This window comes from Loxodonta africana, chromosome 9 (genome assembly GCF_030014295.1).
Source record: "Loxodonta africana isolate mLoxAfr1 chromosome 9, mLoxAfr1.hap2, whole genome shotgun sequence".
NCBI classification, from domain to species: domain Eukaryota; kingdom Metazoa; phylum Chordata; class Mammalia; order Proboscidea; family Elephantidae; genus Loxodonta; species Loxodonta africana.
In genome coordinates, this window is record NC_087350.1 from 33765618 (window position 1) to 33780327 (window position 14710).

Consider the following 14710-nt stretch of genomic DNA (forward strand, 5'->3'; position numbering starts at 1 on the left):
TCACTTTTGCTCTGGTGCCTTTTTAAGTGAAGGAAGAAGAATGTCCTTATTCATTTGGTTTCTTTCCTTCTCTCTTTGTCAGAGATGGCTTAAAAATTTCCATGATTAGCTATTTCCCTCCCCCGCAAGGCACTCAATGTTAATTTTGCTTTGCAGAGTAATTCCACTATCTGAATTTCAGATTTTAAGGTGGGGTATTTTGTTTGTTGCAGTTACGTCAACTTTCCCCCTCTTCCTGGATTTGAGAACCTCATCATATACCTAAGGCTGTAAGCTCTCACTTGTTGCACCCATAAAAGAACTTTCTATTTCTTATTCGAGCTTCTCCTTCCTCTTTTAAAATGTAAATTCAGGTGGAAGACCATGTGTGTTGTTAGGCAAGTCTTTACTGAATATCCAAATCTGTAATCTACAGGAATTACAGAGGACGTTTGTGGTGACAAGGGTCAGCCAGAGACAAATAAGTTTTCTTCAGGGAAACAATAAAATGGGAGGAAATTGAGTGTGAACCCTAGAGTCACACACGCCTCAGCCTGAATCCTGGCCAGTTTCTTACACTAAGCCTTGGTTTCTTCATCTGTAAAGTGGTAAGGAAGATAGTCCCTACCTCACAGGGTTGTTCTGGAGATTAAATCAGAAAATGCACATAATTTAGCCAAAGGCCTAGCATATAGTATGATCTCAAAAAATGTTTATTATTGTTGTTTTGTATTTGTCAGCCCTAGAATAGGAGAGTGGTTAGGTCTTCCGCTCTTTTCAGGGAGGTCGAGGCACCTCGCCTGTACAATGTAGAATTTGAATGAGCAGAGGTTTTCAAACAGTCTTCCTCAAACCCCCAGGATTACACAAAGGGCCCTGGGAGCCAAGGAGGCTGAGACCACAGGTGAGACTTTGAATCTCCCACTCCAGCTTCTGGCTTTTGTTTGTTTGTTTTTCTGTTTTATCTAAAAGAAACCTGCATGTGCTTTCCCTTTAAAAAACAGCAGTGCTTAAAATCTGTAAGGCTGAGACACGCCTATGATCCAGTGGCATTTCTCCTTTGTAAAACAACTTTTCCCAGCTTTTTAGTAATCTTTTTTCATTATCCATCCTCAGCCACTGATCCCTACGGAGAGAAAGAAAGCATTTGAGAAGCCACATCCATTTTAAGCACAGGTTGCTTTGATGTCTTACGCCTTCTGGGAGGTGCCTGCGTTTTCAAAGAGTCAGAACAAGAAGAGGACAGATAAAGATTGCTTTCCTATTGAGGAAACTCCTGGCACCACAGGGCAGGCTCTATGAGGAGGGAGATCCTTTGCAGAGTAACCCCTGCCCTAATGAAAGAATAATCATGGAAGGCATTTGTGTAGAGATTCCCAGTTTACACAACAATCTCACCTCTGCTTCCTCATCGAATCAGCACAAGCCACCTGTGGATGAAGTGCGACTGTTTTACCATCTGCATTTTCAAGATGAGGACACAGAGGTCCTGGGTGGCTCCCTGACTTGCCTCAGTTGGCAGAGTTAGGCCCTGACTCCAGTCCTGGGCTCTTTCCCTAGGACAGCTCTGCTGCCTCCTCCCATTTGGGAAGCCAGTCCTGCTGATTACTCAAGGCGCAGGCGTTTGAACACCGCCTTTGCAGAAATGGCACAAGCAAGACGGCTGGTTTTTCTGACTTTTTCTCCTTGGGAATAAAGGAATGGTTGTAGCAGAACCGTCAGCTCTCAATGCGCTCTTTGTTTAGGTAAATTCCAGAGTTTTTATGAACGATGATTCCAGTGAGAGCTGCTTTTCCCCCCTGGTAGTTATGGTCAAAAGGTTGAAGTTTCAGCCGTGCCTGGTATTTCTCCAGAAAACTCTTGGCCATATGCACTTTGAGTTTCAGACCCCCGGATCAGTGAGCATGAAAGATTGCTGCAAAGATATGAGAAGCTCCAGACTAAGCAAGTACTACAGAAGAAATCTTTATTTTTAATGGGTAATTTTTTTCCTTGTCGAAATCTTCAGTGACACAATTTTTTAAAGCACAAAAAAGTAAACATGAAAGTTATTAATTGCTGGGGGAAAAGACTGTCTTTTTTCAATCGTATTTACATAGAGCCAAGTTGTCTGATTTTGCTAATACACTCATACTAAGACTAGCCGGTGTGATAGCAGACGTTATAAGCTCTCAGTACATACGTATTTACTGAATGAATGAATGTCCTTTAATTTGGGGCCAAGAAATCCTCCAACAGAAGGAACAAGATAACTACCTCTGGGATTGTCCTTCATTATTGCTGACTCCTGGGCAATACCAGCAAACAATGATGAGGTTATTGTTTACCACTGTCAGGGAGATCACCACCTTGACCTAGCCTTAGTAGCATCTCCAAGGGGGAAGAGCCAAAATGGGACATTTATGAGGTTTGGAATCTGCTTTAAGGCAGGTTTTTTTAATACAGGAACTGTGTTTCATAGAGTTTTCAATGGCTGTTTTTTTCTTTTTTTCTGGAAGTAGATCACCAGGCCTTTCTCCCAAGACACCTCTAGATAGACTCGAACTTCCAATTTTTGGGTTAGCAGCCAAGTGCATTAACTATTTGCACCATTCAGCAACCTGTTCTCTGACACACATCGGTTGCCATAAGTCAGAGTCAACTCATTGGCAGCTGGCTGGTTGGTTCAATGCAGGTGTTTGATTACAGTTGGGCAAGGATAGTGATATAACAGTTTAGAATTAGGGGATACAGCAAGACGAACGTTTTGAGAAAAGAGTTTTTTAAGTCTTGGAAAACAATTATGTGATCAGTGGCATCACTAGGAGCTGCAGAGAGTAAGGATCACACCAGGTAATGCTGTCAGAAGGGGTGACACCAAAATGACTATAAGATTTTTGTGCAGTGTTTCAGCAGATATTTATTATTTTTAATAAAAATATCCCTGTAGTTATAACAACAAAAACATTTTTCTGAAGGCCAACTTACATGTATTAATACACTTACAAGGCTAAAACTCTATGCTAATTTACTTTTTGAACAAACGAAGCTTTGGTGGTACAGTAGTTAGGCGTTAAAGCTGCTAACAGAAGGTCGGCACTTTGAATCCCCCAGCTGCACCTTGGGAACCCTATGGGGCTGTTCTAATCTGTCCTATAAGGTCGCTATGAGTCCGGAACCGACTCAAAGGCAACGGGTTTGGTTTCTTTGGAAAGTGCTCCAGACAAAGCTGTGATTACTACCTAATTACAATGATGCCTGAAATCACGTGGTTTTATTTGCACACACTACAAGCATGCCACTGTTGTCCTCTTTGCTACCTATGTTTTTATAGTCAGTGATTTTGTCAAATTTTCTGGCGTTTTAGCCACAATATTGTATTAATTATTATTTGGGGACCTATATCAATAATTTTTTTCTGAGAACGAAGTAGTAATTAAAGGAAAAGAAGGAGTGGTATATGGAAATTACGATTATGGGTAACATTAGTACAAAAAACGTCACTAAGAATTCTGTGTGGTTTGGTAGGGGAAGAGGTCCATGGGGGGGTGACACCATGAGTTACCACACTGAGTGACACCAACCCTAGTGACGCCACTGTATGTGATGCTGAGTTTTTCCAAAGTGATTTGCAACTTTTATTACCCTGAACAACTTTTATTACCCTGGACTCAAAAAGTCACGGTGATGACAACGATGGAATAATCAGATCAAATAACTGAATATAGCCAAGTAGTACATTCATATCAGTGCAGACCAGGGGATGGCAAGCTGGAGTCCAAAGGCCGTTTCCAACTTGTGGCCTGTGTTTGTAAATAAAACTTTATTGGAACACAATCATTCTCATTCCTTTAAGTGTTATCTGAGGGTGCTTTCATACTACAAAGGTAGAGTTGAGTAGTTGTGAAGAGAAATTCTACTCTGTCCTATAGGGTTGTTATGAGTGGGAATTGACTCAATGGCAAGGGATTTATTTTTGGGGGGTTTAAAAAAATTTTTTTTTTTTTTAAAGCCTAAAATATTTCCTATCTGATTAGCACTTTACAGAAAAAATTTGCCAACCCCTGATGTACATGCTAAGCTGTGTGGAGTTAGGTGGTTTCATTTCTCATGTATTTATCCATTCACAAGTACTTGCTAAGCACCTACTGTTTGCAAGGCAATTTTCTAGGTGTTGAGAATACAGCATTCAACAAGGCACACATCTGCTCTCATGGAAACAAACCAATAAATAATACAGAGCAGGTAGAGCTAAGTGCTATGAAGAAAAATTAGGCGTGGAAAAAGCATAGGTAGGTACAGGGTTGGTGCAGGGGAGCTGTTTGGGAAGTATAGTCAAAGAAGGCCTCTCTGAAGAGTTGACCTTTAAGTGAAAGCTATGTGAATGTGAACAGGAAGCAAATGACGACGTGGAGACAGAATGCAGACTTCGAGAAGAGCTTTCCAGGCAGAGGAAGAGAAATGCAAAAATCCAGAGGCTGGAACGACACAAGGTGTTGATAATAACAAGCAGGCCGGTGCAGCCAGAGCAAAGGGAGTAAATGGCAGAGTAGAGAGAGCTGAAACTGGAGAGGTAGCAAGGGCCACTGTAGCCACAGAGCCTGATGGGCGGTGGCAGTGTTTGAATTCTATTCTGAATGTGATGGAGGGTTTTAAGTGAGAAAGTGACAGGGTATGATTTACATTTTAAAGCTTCACTCTGGCTGTCATGTAGAGAATTGAGGGTAGAAGGACAAAGTGGTTGCAGGGATGCTACCACAGGAGAAAAACCATGCTGAGTTTACGCAGCAGGATTAGTGGGTGGTGGGTGCCCATTGGTGAGACTCGGATGGATTTTAAAGGCATGGCTACTAAGACCTGCTAGTGAGTTTTATGTGGGGCAGGAAAGACAGGAGTCAGGAAGGTTTTTCATTTAAATGCCTGGGTGAATAGTGATACCATCTACTCAGGTGGGGAAGCCTGGGAGGCAAGCAACTGTGAAATCAAGAGTTCATGTGTTCTCATACTTTTGTGGGTACGAGGGGGGGAGGGAGGGAAGGTGGGAGAGGGTTACTTACTGATTAGTTAGTAGATAAGAGCTACTTTAGGTGAAAAAAAGGGAAGGACAATACTCAGTACACGGAAGGTCAGCTCAACTGGACTGGACCAAAAGCAAAGAAGTTTCCGGGATAAACTGAATGCTTCAAAGGTCAGCGAAGCAAGGGCGGGGATTTGGGGACTATGGCTTAAGCGGACTTCTAAGTCAATTGGCAAAATAATTCTATTATGAAAACATTCTGCATCCCACTTTGAAATGTGGCGTCTGGGATCTTAAATGCTAACAAGCGGCCATCTAAGATGCATCAATGGGTCTCAACCCGCCTGGAGCAAAGGAGAATGAAGAACACCAAGGTCACACGATAACTATGAGTCCAAGAGACAGAAAGGGCCACATGAACCAGAGACTTACATCATCCTGACACCAGAAGAACTAGATCGTGCCCAGCCACAACTGATGACTGCCCTGACAGGGGGCACAACAGAGAACTCCTGAGGGAGCAGGAGAGCAGTGGGATGCAGACCCCAAATTCTCATAAAAAGACCAGGCTTAATGGTCTGACTGAGACTAGAGGAATCCCAGCAGTCACAGTCCCCAAAACTTCTGTTGGCCCAGGACAGGAACCATTCCCAAAGACAACTCATCAGACATGGAAGGGACTGGACAATGGGTAGGAGAGAGATGCTGACGAAGAGTGAGCTACTTGTATCAGGTGGACACTTGAGACTGTGTTGGCATCTCTTGTCTGGAGGGGAGATAGGACGGTAGAGAGGATTAGAAACTGGCAAAATTGTCACGAAAGGAGAGACTGGACGGGCTGACTCATTAGGGGGAGAGTAAGTGGGAGTATGGAGTAAGGTGTATGTAAGCTTATATGTGACAGACTGACTTGATTTGTAAACGTTCACTTAAAGCTCAATAAAAATTATTAAAAAAAAAATTCTAGTGACCATATTAAAAATTAAAACTTAAATGTGAAAAAAAAAGAATTCATGTGTTCTCGGTAAGCTGCTTATGCCTATTAGACATCCAAATGAAGGAAGATGTAAAATAGGCAGCTGGATAAAAATCTGTGTAAATGGGAATAGGTTAGAGCACAAGAGCTAATTGGGGATTCATCTGTGCATCGGTGGTATTTTCTTTTTTTAAGTGAGCATAACTCAAGATTTTATTGTCATTATAATAAAACAAAAGATGAAGCTTAGAACGGGTTCACTCAGCCCTTTCTCTTATCTTCTCCCAGCTCAAAATGCTTGCACCTCTTAATAACCAGCATTCTCTTAGATCTGCGTTGGGTTCAACACATTCAAGCTTCGACACAACCTTCTTTGCAGTTTTACCCTTCTTGCAGACAGTTGACTTAGCCTGCCCATCGTATCCACTCTGCTTCCTGGCATAGTGCCGCTTTCCCTGGGCTTACGGAGAATCTTTGCCTTCTTTTCTGTGTCACATGGTGGGGTTGATGCTGTACTTCTTACAGAAAGTTTGGCAGGTTTTAGGAACATTGGCCGTGTTTGCAGGAATGCAATTTGCATGAAAAGCTGGATAGTATCTAAAGCATGTAATTTGGTGAAATCACCTAGGTACTAAATATAAAGAGAAAAGAAAATGGCTGAATACTAAGCCCAGGATACTCAGTGGTATGGCGGAGTTGGCTCCAGCCTGCTCGTGAAAGCTGATGCTGCACGTCTTTTCCCAACTCCCCCTTCAGGGACATCATGTTAATAGCTCGAAATCAGCCTTAGTAGTGTTGTACGGGGAAAAAACATCAGAAAGTTTAGTAAGGCAAGAAGAAAGTTTTATTTAGCATATATTCAAAAAGTCAAAAGCGGGAAGTAGATAAGCATGCTGACAGAACTAATGTCTGCCTGAATCCAAGGAAATATTACAGAACAGACAAAGGTGGGAAAATGAACAAGCATTGCTACCACAGCCATGTCTGCCCAAATTCAGAGAATGTTACGGAGTAGGCTAAGAATGGGGAAATGGACAAACATGCTGCCACGGCCATGTCTGCCTGAGTCCAAAGAAAGTTACAGGGTCATCAATATATATATATTAACATTACAAAATGGGCAATAGCATTGAAAGCGTCACCTTTTCACAGTTTGGCTAGAAACTGTGACCCTACATTTTGAATTGCGTTTCTTAATAATCATTGCTATAGGTTTCAGTAACTGACAGTCAGGAGTGTCTTCATTGGTCCAACAAATTTTCTTTTCACTAAATGCTAGTTAGAAAAAGATAAGAGTGGAAAGCCTTTTGTGTTCTGTTTGATTGGCTTTATGTGAACAATTCTCTAAAAGATATTTTTCTTCCCTAAAAGATAATTTCCAAGATTGTCCCCCATCTATTGTCTTTACTTCAAAGCCCAGTTGATGTGTCTTTGTGAGCCCTTGTGGGCCCAGCTCCATCTGGGTCACGTTTTCTATGCTCAAGGACAGGGAATAATGATTCCAGTATTGTTTCATGTATCAGAGGGAATATTTTGTTGCTGTTAGCTGCTGTTGAGTTGAACCCTGACTTGTGGCAACTGCCATGCACAACAGAACAAAATCCTGCCCGGTCCTGCACCATCCCCATGATAGGTTTCAGAATGGACCATTGTGATCCATACGGTTTTCATCTGGCTGATTTTTCAGAAGTAGCTCATCAGGCCCATCTTCCTAGTTCAACTGTTCAGCATTCATAGCAGCACACAAGCTACCACCATATCACTGAAACTGGCAAACACTACACATCAGGGCTTTTTTCCCCGTAGAGCCAGTTGTTAAGCACTTGCCAGCATTCAGTTCCTGGAGCCCTCACATCTAAAGGTCCAGAAAGCAGAAAGAGAGCATACAGGAGATTGAGAAAGACTAGGCAGTGAAGTAGAAGGAATACCAAGAGTGTAGTATAGTGTCCAGACTGACAATGTCCTGTAGTGTAGTATCCTGACCAAGTCAAGTGACAACTATATGGTCTTCTCTCCCTGCAAAATGGCTTTCGGCACTTGGAGTTGCTATACAAAAAACAAAAACCAAATCCATTGCTGTCAAGTCGATTCTGACTCACAGTGACCCTATAGGACAGAGTAGAACTGCCCCATACAGTTTCCAAGAAGCAGCTGATGGATTCAAACTACTGACTTTTTGGTTAGCAGCTGTAGCTCTTAACCGCTGCACCACGAGGGCTCCAACATATCCTATTTACAGAAGCATAAATCTTTTTTTGTTTAGCTCTCCAATTGAATATACATCTAGTCTTCACATGGTGATTTAAATTCATTCCTGTAAACCCGATGCTAAATGAGAAGAAGCCATTACATGAAAATATATTTCCATGATTTTTAAAGAGAAAAATCATGTGTTCTAGCTCAAACCAAGGTACGGACAATTTTCACAAATACAAAAAATATGTATCAATTGACAATTAAAAGCAAATTTACAGAAGTAATAGAGAATAAATTGAAGGTAAATATATGTTGTTAGGTGCCATCAAGTCAGTTCCTACACAGAACAAAACACTGCTCAGTCCTGTGCCATCCTCACAATCATTGCTATGTTGGAGCCCATTGTCACAGCCAATGTGTCAATGCATCTCATTGAGGATCTTCCTCTTTTTCACTGACCCTCTACTTTACCAACCATGATGTCCTTCTCCAGGGACTGATCCCTCCTGATAACATGTCCAAAGTATGTGAGACAAAGTCTTGCCATCCTTCTTATAAGGAATATTCTGGCTGTACTTTTTCCAAGACAGATTTTTTTGTTCTTCTGGCAGTCCATGGTATAATCGGTATTATTCACTGACACCATAATTCAAATGCATCAATTTTTCTTTGGTCTTCCTTATTCATTTTCCAGCTTTTGAAGGCACATGAGGTGATTGAAAGCATCATGGCTTGGGTCAGGTGCACCTTAGTCCTCAAAGTGACATCTTTGCTTTTTAACACTTTAAAGAGGTCTTTTGCAGCAGAAATGCACATTTAATTTCTTGACCACTGATTCCATAGCTGTTGATTGTGGGTCCAAGTGAAATGAAGTTCTTGACAACTTCAATATTTTCTCCATTTATCGTGATGTTGTTTATTGGTCCAGTTGTGAAAAATTTTGTTTTCTTTATGTTGAGATGTAATCCATACTGAAGGCTGTGGTCTTCGATCTTCATTAGTAAGTGCTTCAAGTCCTCTCCAATTTCAGCAAGCAAGGCTGAGTAATCTGCATAACACAGGTTGTTAATTAGTTTTCCTCCAATCTGATGCCAGGTTCTTCTTCATATAGACCAGCTTCTTGGATTATTTGCTCAGCATACAGATTGAATAGGTATGGTGAAAGGATACAACCCTGATGCACACCTTAACCACGCAGTATCCCTTTCTTCTGTTTGAACAACTGCCTCTTGGTCTATGTACAGGTTCCTCATGAGCACAGTTAGGTGTTCTGGAATTCCCATTCTTCCCAATGTTATCCATAATTTGTTATGTTCCACTCAGTCGAATGCCTTATCATAGTCAATAAAACACAGGTAAACATCTGTCCGGTATTTTCTGCTTTCAGCCAGGATCCATCTGACATCAGCAATGATATCCCTGGTTCAAAGTCTTCTTCTAAATCAGGTTTCAATTTCTGGCAATTCCCTGTTGAGCTCCTGCTGCAGTCGTTTTTGAATTATCTTCAGCAAAACTTTATTTTTGTGTGATATTAATGATACCGTTCAATAATTTCCACATTCTGTTAGATCACCTTTCTTTGGAAGGACATAAATATGGATCTCTTCCAGTCAGTTGGCCAGGTAGCTGTCTTCCAATTTTTTTGGTATAGACAAGTAAGTGCTTCCAGTGTTGCATCAGTTTGTTGGTACTCCATCAATTCCTGGAGGCTTGCTTTTTGCCAATGCCTTCAGTGCTGGTTTACAGAAGTAATAGAGAATAAAATGAAAGTAAATAGATAGTGTAAGGTAATGAATGTTCATTCTAGTCATCAACTGAGTAAGAAAAATCTTGGGAGCGAATGATGAGTGGTAGAGAAGGGCAAGCAGGAACCATCCTTTGGGATGCGCAAAAAACCATTTTATGGACCCATTTTTTTGTAGCCCTTAGTTATCTTGCACTCAAAATACACTTAAAAATAAAATTATAACACAGAGAAATATTTTAGAGCTAAAGAAAGGCTCAAGATGAGACAGTTTTGAAACGTGTGTAAATAGCATCTGTTATGGATTGAATTGGAAACCCTGGTGGTGTAGTGGTTAAGGCAGTGGTTCGAATCCACCAGGTGCTCTTTGGAAACCATAGAGGGCAGTTCTACTCTGTCCTATAGGGTCGCCGTGAGTTGGAATCGACTCAACGGCTCAACGGGTAATAGGTACGGATTGAATTGTGTCTCCCAAATATAAGTGTTGGAATCCTAACCCCTGTACCTGTGGTCGTGATAGTATTTAGAAATAGAATTTTCTTTGTTATGTTAATGAAGTCATTATCTGTCCAGGGTGTATCTTAAACTAATCACTCCAGAATTATAGAAAGAACAGTATAGACACGGACGCAAGCATGTACTGAGGGAGACAGGCACCACGTGATGATCCTTTACAGGAATACCAAGAGCCAAGGCAAGCCAGGACAAATGACAAAGGACAGAATGGAGGCAGCCAAGACCCTATTTGGACTTTTAGCTTCCGGGACTGTGAGGAAAAAAAAAAAAAATCTGTACTTTAAGGCCACCAACCTGTGGTATTTGAGTTACACAACTCTAGATAACTAAGACAGCACTCGTGCATACGGAGAATGAAGAGTCACAGAAGACACTACCCATTCACCCCTCTTGCTTGGCTCATTGATGCAAAGCCAAATATCTGGGCTTATTCGAAGGTGGAGCACAATGAGACTATCTAATTAGAAATTGTTGTGGCAAGTGAATTGGTACGTGAGTCTTCACCTGAAACCATAATGTCAAACTGGCACTTCTTATACAGTATGTATTTATTGACTTTTGGGGTGAAAACTTAGGATACCAAAAAGAGAGAGAGAGAGAGGACAGAAAAGAATTTGTCCAAAAAGTTGTAAAACTTTTCAACACCACTGAAGGGAGCAGTCATTACCTGCACAGTCGTTATGGAAGGCAAACATGTTAAGTTTGACCTGAAAGTATTTGTGGTGTCTCAGATGGTCAGTCAAGCGCAGTGAAAGGAAGTGAGACTCACGCAGGAAGGGCAGGAAACAAATAGAATTTATTACTTATAGGTTCCAGAGAGGAAACCATACCACACCATCACTCAGGACTACGTAGGGAGCTGCACCCGCAGACAAGGTAACAACAAGCAAAAGGAGGTTTAGACAGTGTTTACATTGTTTGGTAAGACTGAAAGATGAAAATTTTTCAAATGTTTCTTAAGCAATTGGGACAACCTAGAAGAAAGGCACTGTATACATTTATAACTTTCTTATGCCAGGTTATAAGACACTTGAAACGATAAACCTTTTATATTTACTATGAAATCTAGCAAACGCTTGGTGATATATCCATCAGAGATGGAATTTCCCAGTTTCTACTAGTTTGTGGCATGAAGTTCAGTTTAAGTCAATGTTTATGTACAAGACTCCAAAAGACAGCTGGCCTAGAAATGAATCCGAAAGAAGAAAAAGGAGATTTTTATTCAAAGTTAAAAAATAGATCCTAGAGTTGGTTGTTTCATTTTGGATTTTTACCATCCCCTCTCTTTAAACAGTCTTTAGCGTGCGTGTGGAACAAAATGCCTTTGTACCGACCAAATGAGTAATCTGGTCTTCAGCCAAAAAAATGTAACTGGCTCGTCATAACCAGGTGTGATGCAAAGGACCTGTCTGGAAGGTTATTCTGCATGTATGTGAGTCAATGGGGTAGTTGTGTGAGTCCCATAAATTTTCCAGTAAAGAAAACAAGCAAGGAAAAAAGAGCTTCTGTTGCAGAAACCTCTGACCAAATTAGAAACAAGAGATTTGATATTGCATTCACCTGGGGAACTGTCTTGTCAAATCCAGTCGTACTCCCATCCCGTTGGGAGCTGCCAGGCGGGTGGCTCAGGGCACACCTGTGCTGAAGGTGGACACAAGGCAGAGGGGAGACCATCTTTATGTTCAAGGAAGCAGGCCACCCCCATGCCAGGCTCTTCAAATTGAGGTTATTGGGATGTGTGCCTCTTAGTTACAAGCTTTTAGAATAGAGTTTCTGTTTCTAAGGTTTGTGAAATGTCTTCGTTCCGTGGCATTTTGACGCGATTCCTGTACCAAAATTATGAATTGTAAGTTGACAGAAACTGAGCCTATAAATTCCTCAGAGGTTTAAGAACTTGGTGTAACAGAGCAAGCGCCAAGAAACAGTATTTGGCAACAGAATTCCTTTCTTATCCTCAAAGGTTTTGATTTTTAGAATCTTTACTAGATTACATTCATAGATCTTTGGCCCATAGCTTACACAACCAACTAGGCCAGGACCTAGTATAATGTGGTTACATTTCTAAATAGAGACAGTGTGATATTGCACTGATGGCTAGGAACATTTTCTCTGTTTTGTCAGATTAATAACCGGTTAACATATATCAGCAACTTCAGGCTAACGCCATTGGTTATGTTGAAAAGACTTCCGAAATAGAGAACTGATTTCTTTTTTTCTAAGTCCAGCAGTCTTTATCAAGGATCACTTTTCCCTGCTTCCACTGCATGTCTCCAAAAAAACCAAACAGTTTTGTCTGCTTTTGTTGTTGCTGTTATTTAGTTAGCTGCTGTTGTGTCAGCTCCTACCCATGGCAAGCCCATATTCTACAGAACCAAAAGTTGCCTGGTCCTGTACCATCTTCACAAACTTTGGCATATGGTCTAGTCCACTGCTGTGACCACTGTGTGTTTTGAGTGCCTTCCAACCTAGGGGGGACTCACCTTTCAACACTATATTGGACAATGTTCTATTGTGATCCATAGGGTTTTCACTGGCTAATTTTTGGAAGTAGATCACCAGGCCTTTCTTCCTAGTCTGTCTTAGTCTGGAAGCTCCACTGAAACATGTCTATCATGGGTGACCCTGCTGGTAATTGAAATGCTGGTTTTTAGGTCTTCCTAATTTGACAGCAATGTTGTTGTTGTTAGCTGCCACCGAGTCAATTCTGACTCATAGAGACCCTATGCCCAACAGAACAAAACACTGTCCAGTCCTGCACCATCCTCACAATCATTGTTACGCTTGAGCCCATTGTCGCAGCCACTGTGTCAGTCCATCTCATTGAGGGTCTTCCTCTTTTCCGCTGACCCTATACTTTACCAAGCATGATGCCCTTTTCCAGGGATTGATCCTTCCTGATAACATGTCCAAAGTATGTGAGATGTAGTCTCACCATCCTTGCTTCTAAGGAGCATTCTGGTTGTACTTCTTCCAAGACAGATTTGTTCGATCTTTTGGCAGTCCATGGTATATTCATTATTCTTCGCCAACACCACAATTCAAAGGCATCGATTCTTCATTCTTTCTGATTTATCATCCAGCTTTCACATGCATATGAGGCAATTGAAAACACCATGGCTTGAGTCAGGAGTGCCATAGTCTTCAAGGTGACATCTTTGATTTTCAACACTTTAAAGAGGTCTCTCGCAGCAGATTTGCCCAATGCAATCAGTCTGTTGATTTCTTGACTGCAGCTTCCGTGAGTGTTAATTGAGGAGCCAAGTAAAATGAAATCCTTGACAATTTCATTTTCTCCTCTTATCATGCTGTTGCTTATTGGTCCAGTTGTGAGGATTTTTGTTTTCTTTATGTTGAGGTATAAACCATACCGAAGGCTGTGATCATTGATCTTCATCAGCAAGTGCTTCAAGTCCTCTTCACTTTCAGCAAGCAATGTTGTGTCATCTGCATAACATAGGTTGTTAAGGAGTCTTCCTCCAATTCTGATGCTCCGTTCTTCTTCATATAGTCCAGCTTCTTGGATTATTTGCTCAGCATACAGATTGAATAGGTATGGTGAAAGGATACAACCCTGACACACACGCAACTTTTTTGACTTTAAACCAGACAGTGTCCCCTTGTTCTGTCCAACAACTGCCTCTTGATCTGTATACATGTTCCTCATGAGCACAATTAAGTGTTCTGGAATTCCCGTTCTTCGCAATGTACGTAATTTTATGATCCACACAGTTGAATGCCCCTCCATAGTCAATAAAATACAGGTAAACATCTTTCTGGTATTCTCTGCTTTCAGCCAAGATCCATCTGACATCAGCAATGATAACCCTGGTTCCATGTCCTCTTCTAAATCAGGCTTGAATTTCCGGCAGTTCACTGTCAATATGCTGCTGCAGCCACTTTTCAATGATCTTCAGCAAAATTTTACTTGCATGTGATATTAATGATATTGTATGATAATTTTGCATTCAGTTGGATCACCTTTCTTGGGAATAGGCATAAATACGGATCTCTTCCTGTCGGTTGGGAAGGTAGATGTCTTCCAAATTTCTTGGCATAGACAAATGAGCACTTCTAGTGCTGCATCCATTTTTTGAAACATCTTAATTGGTATTCCGTAAACCTCTGAAGCCTTGTTTTTTGCCAATGTCTTTGGTCCTGATCATATGCAACCTCCTGAAATGGTTGAAAGTCAACCAATTGTTTTTGGTATAGTGACTCTGTGTATTCTTTCCATCTTCTTTTGATGCTTCCTGTGCTGTTTAATATTTTCCCCATAGAACCCTTCAATATTGCAACTCAAGGC

General features: G+C 41.2%; 1 long non-coding RNA gene and 1 pseudogene across 1 annotated transcript in view; one reads left to right on the forward strand and one right to left on the reverse strand.

The window, feature by feature from the left end:
* LOC135232426 (uncharacterized) overlaps positions 1-4952 on the forward strand; it is a 43823-nt gene extending 38871 nt beyond the window's left edge. The window contains exon 3 of the long non-coding RNA XR_010322966.1: positions 1096-4952. This is a non-coding gene — a long non-coding RNA (uncharacterized LOC135232426). The remainder of the gene's footprint in view (positions 1-1095) is intronic.
* A 1142-nt stretch (positions 4953-6094) lies between these two features.
* LOC135232343 (large ribosomal subunit protein eL42-like) lies at positions 6095-6713 on the reverse strand (annotated as a pseudogene).
* Positions 6714-14710: the final 7997 nt, after the last annotated feature.